General features: G+C 41.2%; 1 protein-coding gene across 2 annotated transcripts in view; it reads right to left on the reverse strand.

Moving 5' to 3' along the window:
• PACRG (parkin coregulated) overlaps positions 1-16,809 on the reverse strand; it is a 469,474-nt gene that overhangs the window by 375,014 nt on the left and 77,651 nt on the right. The gene's annotated exons all lie outside the window — the stretch shown is intronic.

Below are 16,809 nucleotides of genomic sequence, written 5' to 3' on the forward strand. Positions count from 1 at the left end.
TAAAATAAATAAGACTTCTCTTTTGGTTTTCTCTAGCTCTCTTTTCCTGGTCTATTATTCCGCAAACCTAATAACATATACAAACCTTTTAGGTGTATTGATAAGATTAGACAGCTATTTAGTTATCAACCATCTATTATCTTTATAAGAAGAGATTCGTCTGGACTCTGGAGTGATACAGTCCTTGATGGTACAACTGTCAAAATCTCAGAGAAACTAATAGCAACACTGAGGGGAGTTTGAACAAAAACAGATATTGCAACTAAACATGACACAGAAGGAAGTCATATGACTCAAGCAAAAGCGAAAAAAGGATGTATATGTAAGGCCTCCCGCTAGTTTATTACAAGCTCCTTCAGAAATCAGTGCCCCAGAACCTTATAAAAAAGCACTGTAGGATTCTATCAATCTAACAGAGGGTATTAATCCAGGAAATTTGCTGACACAAGGAAACATAAAGTGCTTGTTATTAAAGAGCGCCAATATTTTGTAGCTTCTCAAACAGGTAATAAAACTACAAGTATGGAGTACATCACCAGCCCTAATAAAACTGGTAGTTCCTTTCTGTCTGACAGGATCAGAAATAAAACACAGATGAGCTATACGTAAATGACTAACCCAATATCAATCATTCCCTCTCTGCTATCATGTAAAAGCTATGGGCAGATCACATATTTATTTTTCTTCACAACATGTAGTATTTCTTATGGCTGAAATGCAAGCCACAGTGTTTTCTATTTTTAATATAGTTATGCTTTTCTATATTTCTTAAAGATGAAAGCATTAGTGATTTCACTTCATTAATAAAAAGGCATTATTTCAGTACCCAAAAGAGGAATAAACAGCTGAAAGCATTCCCATTAAAATGCAGTTTGTCATATTCTACCTGAGGCCACTTTTCTGGAAAGCAGTAAGCAGAAAGTAAACTAGCATGGGACTTCAGAAGACTTTGTAATTTCACTTAATGCATTTCTGAGGATGAATATAGATGGGCAAGGGAAAGATTTTGATGGGAATGAAACTTTTAAACAACTATATATTTTTATTCAACAAACTAACTGCCATTTGAATGCTGATCCTACAATAAAGAGTATAGTGCAGTATAAATACTTAGATAATTTACCTATCGTTGTTTTCTAAAAGGGACACTTTCTTGATTCCAACTGCTTGATCCCAACTCTCTGCAGTCTTATTAGGGAGAGCTTAGGCTTTATACTGAAGTTTGAATTTTCCTGCAGGTGGATTTATGCACCTGAGGGGAGGCAAACAAGATTCAAATTGCTTAACAATCTATTCCCTGTCATCCAAAAGATCCTAATAAACTCTAGCCTAATTAAAAACACAGATCATAAGCCCAGTCTTTCAGAACTTAATCATATGAATATAAAAATCAATAGAACTACTCACATGATTAAGGTCTACAGGAGTGGGCCCCTACAGAGCAACTCTTGTAGCATATCAGCCAATAATCTTGTTTGGGCCAGAACTCTCCCATCTTTCACAGTTCTGACCCAAGTATTCACTGTCCCATCCAACAACTTGAAAGTTGGCTCTTGACAGTGTCTAAGGTATTCGTTTCCTCACCCAAAAGTCAGGTTGGCTTCAAACCAGTCAGGGCTATGGGTGTTGACTGAGAAGGACTGCATGCCCTTCTCCCTGCCTCAGGGGCACTTCTAATTCCTTTTAGTATCTTAGTGAAATACCAACCACTCAGAGCTAATTATTCACCCTGAATTTACTGAAAAGAGACTAATAAATATTTTTCAGTAAATCAGAACAATAAATAAAATTGAGGAAATTGTGATATGCTCACAAACATTTTATAAGCAGAAAAGGGTAAATTTATCAAACTAATTATTTGCTGTGAATTATTCACTCAACTCTTGAATTAAAGTAAACCAATAATTTTGGGTGAATGTAATCTTTCACGCCTTTGCTTACAGCCAGATAAAATTCTAGTTACTTTTATTAATTTAAATAGCTTGGTCAAATTAGGTAGACAACAATGGGGGAAATATTGACATGGTGACTAATTAGTTTGGAACTTCATTTAGAAAAGACCTTTGCATTAGTATATAACATCACCACATTATTATTATTTATTATTTGTATTACAGAAGCACCTGGGAGTACTAGTCACAGCCCATGACCCCATTGTGCTAGGTGCTGTACAAACACAAAACAAAAACAACAAGACAATATTGGTCAGCAAGATAGCAAGTGATCTCAGCACACCAGCAGCCTAACTGTGGTTGAGTTTTTTTGTAGTTATCATGGAAAAGGAGAGTTTTGAGGAGAGTTTGGAAGGTAGATAAGATGTAGCTTTGGTGATGTTTATGGAGAGCACCTCCCAAGCATGAGGGGCCACATGGGAGAAAGCACAAAGCTGCTTGTTTGTACGTTCAACAAGTCCGTGTTGGTGGCTGATGTTGTGAAATGATCAGAGGTGAGAGTCGACCTTTTGATACTAAATGAGAAATGGTAGGTACGGTGGGAACAGACTGTTATGGGCCTTAAAAGTGAAGACAGCCACTTTATGGTTGATGCAATAGAGAAGGGGGCCAATGGAGGGATGCAAAGAGAGGTGTGATATAGTCAAAGAGACAGGATAGGAAAATGTTCTTTGAAGCAGCATTTCTCAATGGATATGAGCAGATTACATTAATCAAGGCCAGAGAAAAGGATGTTGCAATAATTGAGATATAAGATTATGACAGCCTGGATGAGAGTTTTAGCTCTGTGGATGGCTAAGAAAGGCTATATCTTAGAGAGGTTATGCAGAAAGAATCTGTAAGACATAGGCACAGTCTGGCTGTGAGGACCTAGAAAGAGGTCTGAGTCGAAGATGACAGCCTGGTTACGGCCTGAGTGACAGGTAGAATGGTGGTGTTCTCCACAGTGATCAAGAAAGGCAGTAGGGGGTAGTGGTTGTGGTGGGAGGAGATTAAGAGCTCTGTTTTAGCCATTGGCATGTTGAGCTTGACCTGATGGATAGACATCCTTGAGGAGATATCAGAGAGACAGGCCAAGATTTTCGTTTGGACAGAAGGAGACAGATCTGAAGTAGAGAGGCAGATATATAAATCATCAGCATAGATATGGTGGTTGGATTAGTGTTTGCAGATAAGATTAGCCAGAGATACGATTTGGAGGGAGAAGAGAAGGGGACCAAGGACAGAGACCTTTGGAACCTCCTCAGAAAGTTGGAGGGCAGATGCGGAGGATCCTCCAATGCACTGAAGGTGCAACTAGAGAGGTAGGAGGAGAACTAGGAGAGGACAGTCACAGAAGCTTACAATAACAAAGTGGTTTAAAAGAGGTGTTATAGTAGGCTAATGACAGTTGATATTAAATGACCTTCCACTGAATGTTCTTTGAATACAAAGAAGACCTTGATGTGCCTCTTCAGAAATATCAAACTATGGAATATCTAATCTTTCAGAAACTAAACAGAAAGCAACAAGGAATTTGTATTTGTAGCAAAGAACAATGCCCTGGATCCAAATAATTAAAACTGTTAGTCTGATGTGACTAGGAGGGCCTCAAATCTGCCTCAGCCAAAATAAGGCAAATAAAACATATGAGTGACTGACTGTCTTCTATGCTGTGACTAGTGCATCCACAAGTAAAGGTACTGGATGGTAATGGAAAGTGAATCATATTTCCCAATTAATGGAAATTTTGCTCCTGTAAAGACTGAAGGATGATGTTAATAATTACAGTGTACTTAAAGAATATATTTTTGTAATATTTCTATTTTACTGCAAGTTTTCCAGATGTTTCTCTCTGTTAATCTTTCACAGAAATATAAACATTAGCTTTATCAATATCTGTATTTTGGGAAGGAAATATTATGAACCAACACATATAACATACAGTATATATAGCTTGTCACGCAAATGAAGAAAATGTTTGTTAGCAGGTTATTTGAGCCAAAATTTCCATCAGTATTTTCAATTTTAAATATTTTACAAAATTTCTTTCATGCAAGGCTGACAAAGACACTGGTACATGAAATAGATATGACATGAAGTGATGTATTTTGTAGCAGATAACTCACATTGTAGTACAGTCCTAAAAACACCATTTTTTGTCATAAGTAACATAATATCCCATTATGTAATGACATAATGGAAGAATCTGTGTATTATTAAAGAATTCCAAAAATAGTAACAAAAAACAATCAATATACTTTATTTTCCCCCTCAGAACACAGATATTTCAAAGAAAAGAAAAATGCATTAATCATAAAATGAATGGCAAAATATCCTAATTACAAGAATTCCATCTATTTCAGTGTATTCTAACATTTCTTTGTCTACTCCTGACACTTTACCTGTTGGTGCATTCCATCATTAGAAAGCGGGAAGCACATCTACTTATGAGCAAAGAATAAAGCAGACTTGTATGGATCTCTATTTCATCAAGAGGTGCAAATCTTGTGAGAAAATAAAACCCCATTATTCTGATGCTGATGCAACTTTGCAGTCATAGCAGATGAGATGTAAAATGTTTCAAATTCATAAGGTACTCACACCTTGGGAAGATTTGATTTTTAAATAACAAGACAGAATAATAACCTAGAGTACTGAGGATCACAGAAAAAGGAAAAATTTAGGGGAAGTTGTTTATCTGTGTTAACTCCATTGAAGTTAAATGCAAGTTGAAACAGGGAGACAGAATCTTGCTTCCAACATGGAGAACTGTTCCTGATGACTTTTGCCTATAAAGACAAAATATTTCTAAAACTGTCAGATTTTATTAAGGATAGATTGTGTGAACTTTGATGGATAGCAAAATTCAAAAACAAGACAGCAGAAAATGTTTTCAAGCAGTAACCTTCCAAAAACTCAGAAGGTCCGCTGGCACCACTTTCGCAAATTAGCTAACGTGCTGATTTGCCACACATAAGACCAGGGAGTAAGAGAAATGTTTGAACAAATCTTTGCAAAATTTGATGCTTTGCAAGCTTCATGACATGTGTATGACACAAATTGGAGACAATTTATTCTCAGATCAACAATTTAGATGGGAGAGTAGACACAACTGAAAAAAACCAAAGGAAAGTATTTCCAAAACTAAAACCGTATGATCTTAGAAAGGAAAATTAAAAATCTGGAAAACAAACTGAGAACAAGACACATGAGAATACTGGGGATCCCAGCAGGGGGAAAAAAAATCTCTAAACACTTGATTTTATGCTTAACTTGATTGTTAAACTGCTTGATTTAACTGTGAAAGATGGGCCTCTTTATATGTAAAGATCTATACTTGTGGTAGAGAGGGATCAGACACCTCATCTGGGACTTTGTTAATTTCCCTGTATGATATAAGAAATAAAATAATGAATCCTTCAGCTTGCAAGGAAAAAGAAAGCTCTGGAATCTAAAGGCAAGAAAATCCTTATCTTCCCTGATTTGCACCCTACCACTCAAAGCAACTAGAGAGACCTTAAGCTGACCAAACATGATTTTATTGAGGATGGAGCTAATATAGCTTCTATTCCCTGCTAAATTGAAAGTGAGTTACTATGATAAGACATATCTTCTGAGATGTAAAATTTTCAAATAATCTTTTGAAAAATATTAGAAAGGACAATGCAAAACTCACTGACAACTCAAAGACTATTTAATGCATATGCAAAAGAGGGGATAGAATTAAGATTGTATGGTCCATCATAACTTCAGCATTTCCAGACTTTCTAGTGCTTCCCTTTGCAATTTTGCCAATATTTTAATATGTTTTTCTTTTTGCAAGGAATTTTTGAAGCAGAAAAATGGTAAAACAAAGAAATTCTAGATACCAGTAGAATGCAGAGTCTGGCACAATGTGTGCATTAAGTCAAGCACAACTTGTAGGCCATGCCTCATTCCATATACTCCTTTCTTACAAATACCTGCATGCACAGAGTGCCAGGCAAGGCAGATAACTAGCTTATTATACAAAAAGGCCAAATAGCATGCATAGGTGTGTGCTTTAAATCATTTTAACTTGGCCAAATCAAAATGGATTTTTACCAGACCACCAAGAAATGCATATACGAGATGCGGACTATGTGTCAGATTTCAAAGGTATTTAAGTGCCTAGAGAAGCAGATAGCACAAGTGTTTAGTGGGATTTTCAGAGGAGAATCTAGACCCCTAACTCCCTTTGCACCTATCTACTTCTTTAAGTGCCTAAATACCTTTGAAAACCTGGCGTTATGTCCCTGCCAAATTTCTATACTCGTCAACTGAGTCCCTAGAGCTGTACAAAACTGGGCAATTAAGATACATCTTTTCCAGCTTCCCCTGAAGCAGCAGAGATGAACACATATCCTGCCAAAGATCCCCCTCAGCCATGGGGAACCAAAGATATATCCTTCTGGTGGCCCCATTATGCTGAGGGAGTGAAGTCCTGGCCAGAACTCTCTGTAGCAGTGAATTGACTGGTTAGAGAGAGAGAGAGAGAGAGACACTGAGGGAAGAGGAGAAGATATAGTTACATGTGTTTCAGAAGAAAAAACGTTCACTGTTCTGCAAGTCCCTATACCAGTGATCCTCAAACTGTGGAACATGCCCCCTTAGAGGGGTGTGGAGGAATGTTTGGGGAGGCTGTGGGGCCAGGCCAGCCCCCATGGGGGGGAGAAAGGGGAGCGCCACCCAGCCCCGTTCTTCCTCCCGCTCTGCTCCAGCCCCGGCTCCCAGCTATGACTCCACTCCTGGTCCTGCGCCCAGCCATGGCCACGCTCCCAGCCACGGCTCCACTTCTGGTCCCACCCCCAGCTGCGGCCCCAGACTTAGCCCCTGGCTCCTGGCCCGGCCACAGCTCCGCTCCTGCTCCTGGCCCTGGCCACGGCCCTGCTTCTGGCCCTGGCCATGGCCCAAGCCCCACCGCCAGCCTCATCTCCTGGTCATGGCCCCAGCCAGAGGTGGGGAGTTATATGGGTCCATGGTGCCCATGCTCCAGCAATATTCAGGATAGAGGTTCCCGGCTCCACCAATGTTCGGGGCCGGGTCTCTCCCCCAGCCCCGCCTGCTGCCCCCACGCGCCTCCCCCGAGTGTCCCTGCCTGCGCCCTGGGCAGCGGGCGGCTGCCCCCTGCAGCTCCATTCTGCTGGCTCCCGGCATCAACTGCCGCTGCAGGGTCCTAGCACCCCCCAACCACTAGTGCCAGGGCAAGCTGACCCAGGCTGACCCTTCCCCTGCCCCTGCCCTTCTGCCTCGGACGGACGGACCCTTCCCTTTTCCGGCGGGACCCTCCACCAGCACGGGGGCCCTCCGCCCGCAGTCACTGCTCCTGCCCCATGCTGGGCAAGGGGCAGCCCCATCTCCAATGAGGCTACAGTGAGGGGCAGCAGCAGGGGAGGAGGCGCACATGTGATGGCAGCCCCCACCCCTGGCACCCACCACAGGGGAGGCGAGGGGGCTTCCTGGACCTAAGTGGGGCACTAGGAGCATGTGCAGTGACAATGGTGTGAGGTGCGTGTGCTGCCAGGGGGGAGAAGGGGATCCCTCCCCCAGAGCTTACTGCTGCCGGCGGGGAGAGGGTGGGGGGGAGTCCTCCTCTCTGGCCACAGCCTGCCTGCACCCCAAACTCCTCATGTCCTGCCCCGCCCCGCCCCACCCCCCGCACCCCTAGCCAGAGCCCTCACCCCCCCCGCACCCCAACTCTCTGCCCCAGCCCTGAGCTCCCTCCTGCACCGTGAACCTTTCATCTACAGCCCCACCCCGCAGCCCTCACCCCCACACACCCCAACTCTCTGCCTGAGCCCCTCCTACACCCCAAACCCCTCATCCCTAGCCCCACCCCAGAACCGTCGCATTTTTACATTATTTGAAAAAATATGTATCAGCTTACAAGGCAGATGTGGGGGGTGGGATTTGACCTGTTCTGGGCACCACCAGAAATTATACAAACCTGCTGCCCCTGGCCCCAGCTTCAGTCCCTGCATGCGACTCCGCTCCCAGTCCCAGTCCCAGCCACAGACCCACCCCCAGCTGAGGCTCCAGCCTCAGCCCCCAGCCCTGACCATGGCTCGGCTTCCAGCTGCAGCCCTGGTCCCAACGGTGGCCCCGCTCCCAGCTCCAGCTGTCAACCGTGGCTCGGGGTGGGGGTGGGGACAAGGTAAAAAGTTTGGAGACCACTGCCCTATACAGACAAAGAGTGAGGAAGATACACTGGAGGTGTGCCCCTGCAGCAGAGTATGAAAAGGAAGAAGGCCAAGAGAGAACTGAAGAGTGCACTCACAAAAATATAAATACTATGTATAGTGAAACTCAACTTACTGTTTCATCAGTGAAGTTCCATTACTGTATAGTTTGACTGATGTATATTTCAAATACATAGAATCATAGAAGTGTAGGACTGGAAGGGACCCCAATAGGTCATAAGAATATAAGAACATGAGAACACCCATACTGGGTCAGACTAAATGTCCATCTAGCCCAGTATCCTGTCTTCCGACAGTGGCCAATGCCAGGTGCCCCAGAGGGAATGAACAGAACAGGTAATCATCAAGTGATTTATCCCCTGTCGCCCATTCCTAGCTTCTATTCCAGTCCCCTGCATTCAAGGCAGGACTAAGTAATAACTAGACCATTCCTGACAGGTGTTTGTCTAACCAGTTCTTAAAAATCTCCAATGACAGAGATTCCACAACGCCCCAAGCCAATTTGTTCCAGTGCTTAACTACCCTGACAGTTTTTCCTAATGTCCAACCTAGGTCATGTTTCTAGACCTTTAATCAGAACTGGATACAATACTTCAGATAAGGCCATATTCTTCATATTTTACTATAGTCATTTTCATTATGTCACATTCATGTAGATCAGGGGTCAGCAACCTTTGGCATGCGGCCCATCAGGGTAATCTGCTGGTGGGCCGCGAGACATTTTGTTTATGTTGACCGTCCGCAAGCACGCACCCCCCACAGCTCCCAGTGGCCATTGTTCGCCTTTCCTGGCCAATGGGAGCTGCGGGAGGCGGCATGGGCCGCAGGGATGTTTTTATATAATGCCTTGTCCAATGGGGTACTGGTCCATGACTGGCTCACAGGCACTGCCTCAATACAAATGGCGGGGGCGGGGGAAGGATAGCTCAGTGGTTTGAGTATTGGCCTGCTAAACCCAGGTTAGTGAGCTCAATCCTTGAGGGGTACACTTAGGGATCTAGGGCAAAAATCTGTCTGGGGATTGGTCCTGCTTTGAGCAGGAGGTTGGACTAGATGACCTCCTGAGGTCTCTTCCAACCCTGATATTCTATGATTCTATTCTATGAAATAATAAATAATGATTATAGGGCAGCATATTTTTACATGAACCAAAGGTATGCTGAACATTTTTAGCAGTATTAAGAGAAATGTAAAGGAAATGCATACCTTTAGAAATACAAACAAAAATCTGATCAATTTCTAAATATTGTATTGATAAATATTTTTTAAAGTTATTACATATCATAGTAGAAAGCCCTGCAATTTTATCCTGAGTAAGGGAAAGTGCATGTTACTTACACTTTTTTCTTTTTTGTCTATAATGAGCAACAAAAACTATAATTGAATTCAGTTCTTGGAAAAGGGGTCAAATTTCCTGGAGAATGAAATCCTATATTCATCTACAGAACAGATAGAGCATAGACATCAGCAACATATGCTTCTAAGGACTGCCCCACCAATATGGCTCAAGGAGGGACTATTTCTATAATTGAAACAAGATGTCTAAAGAGAAAAGGTTCTATATTACACATTAATAATCACCTGACCTTCTCCATTGACTTGGCAGTTACACTTTTCTATATTCTACTCAGTGTTTTGCAAGTACTTCTAAACAATGTGAGTAAAACTTAAGCAACCACATTACCAAATAGGAGATAAACTTATAAAAGGTTGGTTTATTTGGATGGCACTTTCACTGTATTTTACACACATATATATCTTTGCCCTTTTCGATGACATCACATTTTTATTCTGTGCTCATTAATTACATCTATCAGGAAAAGTAAACTCTTAAAAAGTTTAACACAGTTCTCATGTTTCTTTTTTGAAGTGTAACGATTTGCGTAGACTTAAATTTACCAGCACAAATAAATTCTTGGTCAATACAAAAAAGCCAGTTTTATGTGTTTTCTGATGCCAAAACATACTGAAAGCTTATGTGCCACTATGGAAAGGTAATACAAAAAAGGACTGTTTGAGAAGCAATAAAAAATTATTTTATTTCCTATTTTCTTGTAAATGAGTTGCCATTACTTTGAAACTCTCCTAATGTTTTCAGGAATTACAAAGCCACAAAATTTTCTTCACAGTTCAGGATTGTATTATGAACTCTGAATTCAGCAACTGTGACACTACCAGTGCTGCTTTTAGGTATTAGACTTTAAGACACATACAGAGTAAATCTTTAAAAAAGGCATGATTAAAGACTACATTGAAGAGTGCCTGCAAAAGAAGCCTGTATGGCACCAGCAGTAGACTGAAACTATATTTGACTGGATGTGGTTTGTGAGTGTCTCCTGTGCACACATATGACTATGAACAATATTGGCTCTAACTGCTTTCACACATTCACTGATATAAAACATTAAATGTACTGACCAGCAGCGTGTATTGGACAAACAGGGATAAAATAATTTGATAAATTGGAGTTTTGTTAAGGAGTTCCCAGAAAATATTTAAGAATCAGAAGACCGTAGAGAACTTATTAATTTCTCAACTTCAGTTCACCTTTCTATGTCCTTATTCTTTGGAGTTTGCTACAAGTGTTGCTGTTTAGATCAGGACCTGATAAAATTACAAATTTTGGGTAGAAATGAGAATATCTAGCCTCGTGTTGCCCATCAATGTAAACCAGTGGTTCCCAAACTTGTTCCGCTGCTTGTGCAGGGAAAGCCCCTGGTGGGCCGGGCTGGTTTGTTTACCTGCCACGTCTGCAGGTTCGGCCAATCACGGCTCCCAGTGGCCGCAGATCACTGCTCCAGGCCAATGGGAGCTGCGATTGGCCGAACCTGCAGACGTGGCAGGTAAACAAACCGGCCCAGCCCACCAGGGGCTTTCCCTGCACAAGCAGTGGAACAAGTTTGGGAACCACTGATCTAAACCATCGTCACAATTTCTTCAGTTTTATTATCCATTCATGGAACAGTGCTCAAACAGAATGGTGAGGGTCTCTGGCAGGGAGCCACATGCAGCTTCCTGATTCACAGCTGCCCAGCCCTGATGAAGGTTAGGGCTACGCAGTGCCTTCTCTAACTTACACCAAAATAGCAGAGCTCTGCTCCACCATTCCCCATCCTCTTCCCATCCGTCCCACACCACATTATGCCATGCCCTTTCTTCTTATGCCAGAGGTGAAGGGGTTGCTGGCACAGGAGATAGGATAGTTGCCTTTACCAGATCTCAATCAGTGGAGGGTTTCACAGGGTATTTCTGCAAGGCAATTAGTCAACTGCAGCAAGCCCATGCATGCTGACTCTGGTTCGTGGGGCTGTTTAATTGCAGGGTAGACCTTCAGGCTCATGTTGCAGCCCGAGCTCTGGGACCTGCCCACTTCACAGGCCTAGAGTTTGGGCTCCAGCCTGACCCTCATTGTCTATACCACAATTAAACAGCCCCTTAGTGCAAACCCTGCAAACCTGAGTCAGCTGGCATAGGCCAGCTGTGGGTTTTTAATTGCAGTTTAGATAGATCCACAGTATGAATTCTCCCCAGGCCATCTATGGTTGCTTTATTGTCATTTTGTGCTATATGTGGTGCAAAGTGGCCTTAGTGGATTCGAGAATGTAGGCTCCTGTGCTCAGATTCTCCTCTCCCCTCCTCCCAGCATACAAATTGAACTGAAGTTTAGAACCTTCATTGTCTCTTTAACATAAAGAATATTCTACAAATGCCAAGTATTTACTAAAGTACTCTGGTAGGTTGTTAGTTTATTTTAAAAAATAATGATTTGGGTTATGGTGTGACTGAAGTACGGTTTATGACATACACATTTACTAAACTCAAAAATGCTGTTGGATGGTCCAGTATGCTGTCCTATAACATACCATAGCAAGAACACCAGCAACAAATATTGGGTATAGATCACATTCCTGTAAAGCATCAGTCTCATCCCAGATTTCATCTCAATGAACTGCAAAAGCACTTGAGATATATTTGATATTTACTTTCCAGGTCTTCACAAGAAATGGATACAACACCATTCAAGCAAGACAGTCGTAATAGATAGCCTGTCCTTGACAAGTTAGAGGATGATCTAGTTCAGAACATGCCAAGGACAGACTGTAGCCTCACCAGTAATTCAAAGACCAACACAAAGGGAATGTTATGAAAAGAACTGAAGGTTCCATAAACACATAAAAACATGAAATTAATGGGCACCAGGTTTAAAACAAACAAAAGGAAGTTCTTCTTCACACAGCGAACAGTCAACCTGTGGAACTCCTTGCCCGAGGCGGTTGTGAAGGCTAGGACTATAACAGGATTTAAAAGAGAACTAGATAAATTCATGGAGGTTAAGTCCATTAATGGCTATTAGCCAGGATGGGTAAGGAATGGTGTCCCTAGCCTCTGTTTGTCAGAGGGTGGAGATGGATGGCAGGAGAGAGATCACTTGATCATTACCTGTTAGGTTCACTCCCTCTGGGGCACCTGGCATTGGCCACTGTCGGCAGACAGGATACTGGGCTGGATGGACCTTTGGTCTGACCCACTATGGCCATTCTTATGTTCTAACACCAGGGTTCTGAAGTGAAAAAATGTCATGGATGAAAGACCTCTGCAATAAAATGAAAGTAAACAAATGCTTAAATGGAAACAGGAATACCTGCTAATAAATAAATAAATTATTAATAACAAAAACACCTCACCAGCTTTTTACTTTGTTTTCTCATGTTTTATTATATAATTTCTAATTTAAAAACTAGATAAAGTCCTGATGTTATTAGTGACTGAAAGTGATTTAATTTAGGTTGTTATAATGGCAGTTCATTGTGCATTTTTTAAATTATTGGTTTGTAGTTCTGAATGTTGTGAAAACACCTACAATGTTTGGGATAGGCACTTTAAAGAAACTGAAATTAAATAAATAAATATAAACAGGGGATGGATCACTCAACAATTGACCTGTTTTTGTTCATTCCCTCTGAAGCATCTGGCACCGGCCATGGTCAGAAGAAAGAATACTGGGCTAGATGGACCACTGATCTGCCCCAGCATGGCCATTCTTATATTCATGCCAAAACCCTATGAAACTGGAGGAAATGTCATATATGTCAACAATACAGCTTGCTCAGGATAAAAACCCAGAGAGTAGGTGAGCTCTTGGTCTTTCCCTGTAAATACTTAATATTTATCCTGAGTTTTAAAAGATTTTAAATAATTTCAAAACAAATAATTCATGCTAAAAATGTACATCTAGTCAGTATTTTTATTTTTTTTGCATTCTGTACTAAAATAACTTGCCAGTTGTAAATTATGTTCTTTTTATAAAATCACCCAATCCATACCAAGCAATTTCCCTTCTTATCAAACTATTACTAGTAGCACAGTGGATAAAAATTGATGATTTAAAAAAATAAAATAATTGGATTTTTAAATTTAAATTAAAACCAGATTTTGAAAAGATAAGCATATTTAAAATTAAATTTGAAATTGACAGCCTATCTTTAGGCCTAAACTTACTATAATCTATTCAAATCATTTAAATTAAAATTCAAATTTTAATAATAAAAATAATACCAGATGTTGAATAAACAGACTCAATTGAAATTTATTAATCAAAGATTATTAGTCAAAGATCAATACAGCACAGTACAGAAAGGAAGGTTATGCATACCAAACCAGTGTGGAGAAGTTACTTTGCAGCTCACTTCACTCCCAACTCTCCCCTTTATACACAATGCATGTTTACAGAAAAAGAGACAAGGAAAATGATCAGTTGACCCATGGAGCTCTTTTCATTGTATCTTGTTTATCTAATTGGTAAGCTAAAGACACCTGTAAACAACTCATTATGTCAGAAAACATCTATAACCAGTAGTTCCTCATAAGCTAAAAGCATCTCCCAATAGATAATTATCTAGCACAGAAACCATGTGCCCCTCACAAGTAGTCCCTTTCTGGTAGTCTGGACACGTTACCTAAAAGGTCAATGGGTCAGAGTAAGAGGACAACCAATCCATCACTGATAACAAGCTAAGGTTCAGTTATAGTTCAGTTTATTGATAACACACTAGGTTCAGCTGAAGTTCAGCTAAGGTCCAGCATAAATACAAAGAATTATAGACACAAGGCATTGTGGGACTCTAGCTACTTTACAAAGAATCAGGGAAGTCTGGGTCACCTACTAACAGTAAATACAAAAATTAATATCAAGCAGTACGTATTTGCTGCCAAGTTTTGAAGAAAGTCAAACCACTGAACTGGTGGAAGCCATTGGCTATGCACTTGGAGAACCAGAGTTTGCTGAAATGCTAAATCAGCTTTTGACAGCAGTAGCCTCTTCTGAAGGTGCAGAGAGGATATTTTCTTCATTTCTGTTTATTTAACTAGTTCAATTAAATGACTAGTTCATTTGAAATTAAGAAACGAGTTGGGATTTAGAAAAGCTTGTTTTCGTCTTCCAATCCATGAATAAAAACTAGTTGTGAGAGGATGACATCTACTAGTTCTAAAATATAGAAGGACATCATGACCAGAAATAATCAGTTCAATTCACTATCTACAAACAATATTTCTTTTGTTTAATAAACCAATTAGGTTTAAATGCAAAACTGTTCTGATGAACATTTTTTCCTTTATGTATACTGCACATTTGAGGTAGTTTTATTTAATAATAAAATAAAATACAGTTTTTGTGCATTTTTAATTTAATTTGAATTTCTATCTAAACAGAACATGACACAAATCACAAGTGGAAAATTAATCATTTAGTAAATAAGAAATGCATCACTCACCATTGTCTAACATAATAAAAATGTAAACATTAAGAAACTAAATCAATGTAAGTTCAGCTATATAATTGATTGCTTAAATAAATGTGTATTGGATATAGTGTAACCTCCTGGTTAGCAAAAAGAAGCAACAAATTTAGTGTAAAGGCTATATTTAGTTGCAAATCAACATGTTTTAGTGGTGTCCAACCAATAAGAAACAACCTTTCTTTAGGAAAATAACTAAAAAGGACAAATGCAAAAGGCAATTAAAATTGATTATTTAAATCCAGGTATCCTGCTTGCTGGTTTAAATCATGATTAAGATAGGCAATTTAAATCAGTTCACCCTGGCTAATAGATAGTCTTCAGAAATGGGGGCCTTTTGACTATAACATTGAAATTTTAAGTCAAAATCCAAATGAACTTAATATGTAATCTTAACAATCATAGTTAAAGTTGGGGTCAGTTTTGCATTAAAAGCAGAAATTCAACCTCTTTATTACACACACACAAATAACCTATGTTAAAGGAACATTATTAGGGTTGCAAAGTCAAGTACTGAAGTCAGAAAATGCCAGAATTAAGGTTGCTTGTGCAGTCATCAAGCTTCTCATACTAGTCCCAGTCTCCTTGCCCAGACAGTCTAGGCCTGATCTACACTACATACTTACTTTGGTATAACTACGTCACTCAGGGGTATGAAAAATCCACACCCCTAAACGACTTAGTTATACCGACCTTAACTCACCCAGGTAGATAGTGCTATGTTGGCAGTAGGGTGTCTCCTGCCAACATAGCTAGCGCCTCTCATGGAGGTGGAGTTATTGAGCTGATCGATGGAAGAGCCTTCTCCTGTCGGCTCAGAGCACCTTCGCCAGATGCACTACAGTAGTGCAGTTGCGCCAATGTAAATGTGTAGTGTAGACCTATCTCTAGTCTCCCTCTCTGGGGTAGCTCTGAGTCTCAATCCACCGTCCCCTACTTCCAGGCTCTCTCCTTTCCCACACCCAGTCCCAGTATTCTTTCCCAGCCTATCCCAGTTCCGGCCTCCAAGTTCCTTGTCTGATCCATCTCTCCTCCTACCCCACCGTCTCCCAGTCTTAGTTTCGTTCCTTGGACTCATCATTCAATCTGTCTCTTCATCCACTCCCTTCCTGTCTCCTTCCCCAGTTTCCACCTTCCTTGGCTTCAGTCCCTTTGCCCAGACAGTCACAGTTCTCACCCCTCACCCCAGCTCCTTGTCAGATCTGCCTTGCTTCTCCCCCAGCCTCAATTCCCCCCTCCACTCTCACACCCATGTTCCTAGACTTACTCTCCTGGTCTAGCCAAACCCAACCCCTCCCGCAAACTCCTCATCCAATCTCAGTGTTGTCCCCACACACACACACACACAACCAACTGGCTCTCTGGCTCCCCAATCTGTTTCCCTCACCAGCTCCTAGTCCCAGTTTCCCCCAGCTCCTAGTTCCAGTCTTCTTCCCCAGCCATTCCCAAGTCTCTTATGCAACCATTTCCAGTTTCTCTAACCCTACACCAATCCCATTCTCACTTGACTTCCTGCCCAATCAATTCCTTTCCCTCTCCCTCCTGACTGGGCTTTTTCTCCTTTGAATTTGAATCAGATAGCTTCATCCTTCACACTTCCTCGGTACCAGTAGTGGAGGGGGCACTGAGAGCACAGGAGAAAAAGGCTCCCTGCTCTCAAACACGGGGCCCAGCCTCCACCCCAGTCTACAGCAGTAAATGACAGGGAAACTCTGGCTTCACTCGTGTAGCCCTCGGCTAGAGGGAGTATGCTGTGTTGCTCTGTTGGGATGGTGCATGCACAGTTTGGTCATCATTAGAAGTTGTGAGGGCTGGAACATGCTCAATAAGGTTGGAATCCTCAGAGATATTAACTTCTAA

This window comes from Terrapene carolina, unplaced genomic scaffold, assembly GCF_002925995.2.
Source record: "Terrapene carolina triunguis isolate 2854851 unplaced genomic scaffold, T_m_triunguis-2.0 Scaffold85, whole genome shotgun sequence".
Classification (NCBI taxonomy): domain Eukaryota; kingdom Metazoa; phylum Chordata; order Testudines; family Emydidae; genus Terrapene; species Terrapene triunguis.